Raw genomic sequence first — 1,606 nt, forward strand, 5'->3', positions numbered from 1 at the left:
TCCAAGCTTCAAAAATAAAAATTTGATAGAAGCATTGAAAGGTAAAAAACTTTCAAAGAAGCACAAGCAATCATTACGCTTGGTTTGATTTGGTTTATACATAACATTCTTTGGGCGAGAGACGTTAACAACAACATAAGTCTTGATTTAATAAATCTCTCCGAGGATCTTGAGGCATTTAACAACTATCCTTGGGGTTATGAAAGCTTCAAAATGACTGCCAAATATTTGTTGACTCCATTAACACCAAAGACAGTCAACTTCTATGGTTTTCCATGGGCTTTCATGGTAATTATTTCTTTTATTATGATATGATTCATTTTATTCATTCAATAATGCTTTTGATCTATTGGTGTTATGTTATAGGCTTGGGCGTTTGAAGTCATTCCTTATTTGAAGTGAACTACCATGAAGAAGTTTTCTGTCCAAAAATTCTAAGATGGTTGTCGGCCAAAACTAATAAAAATGCAAAAAAAAATTATCTTTTTAATCTCCCTAAGGAAGCAGTAAGTCTAATTCTAATCAAGTTTTTATTTTAATTAATGATTATTTTAAATGATTTCATCATCATTCTAATATATGTACTGATTTATTTTAGATTTTCCATCCGTGGCTTGTTCCGACCAATCGAGAGTTGAAGATGCCATTTTTTCTTACTTTACGGTGTGTGCAAACTTTATCGGACCCTAAGGTTGTCGGTAGAATAAAAATAAAATTATTTGGAGCAATTGTCGTCACAAGAAAAATAATTTTGGAGGGTAGGCTTCTTGTTGTTAATAATGGTAGTGGTAGTGGTGCTGCTGTTGGGGCTAATGATGCTCTTCTTACAGTTTTTGAAATAAAAAACCATAATGATCATACTAGTTATATAAATTTTGTCAATTCTAGCGAATATTCTGCATGCAAATGTCAAGACTGCAAGGCAAAACATGATGGAGTGATTAATGCTATAAATGCACTGACTGCTTCTGTAAAAGAAATGATATCTAAGAGGGGTGTCATTCCATCGAAGAGGATTTCATATCCATACACTCCACTAGAGATCAAGGTGGCTAAGAGGAGAAGGAAAGATATTTTCAGGGCATCATCAAGCATCGAAAAAATAAAAATTAAAACTCATCTATCTTTGTCTTGCACCGTTGTTCAATGTACAAGGGCCACAGGAGAGCAACAAGAGTTGAAGAAAGTGAATGTATACCATTTGTTCCAACAAACAAACAGGCACATATCTATTTCAACAGATGATACAACTGCTGAAAATTATCAAACAAATATATACATCTGTTGTAACTGTTGTCTAAGCTGTTGCATCATGCGTTATCTGTTGCAATATATGTCCATCTATTTCAGCAAATCAAATAGGTTTTCATACAGTTTTAATTTGTACCAACAAATGAGTCTCATGTTGCAACAGATGGGTCATCTATTCAAAATTATCGTACCGCTCTATTTTACCTGTTCGAATTTGTCCCAATAGATGATCTATTTATTGCTACATAAGACTCATCTGTTGCAACAGATAGACAATCTGTTGTATATCTGTAATTAGTATTGACAATTCTAGCTTTTCAGGTTGATGTTACAGTAGAATTACTGCTGAACAACA

Source organism: Capsicum annuum, chromosome 10 (genome assembly GCF_002878395.1).
Source record: "Capsicum annuum cultivar UCD-10X-F1 chromosome 10, UCD10Xv1.1, whole genome shotgun sequence".
Lineage (NCBI taxonomy): Eukaryota > Viridiplantae > Streptophyta > Magnoliopsida > Solanales > Solanaceae > Capsicum > Capsicum annuum.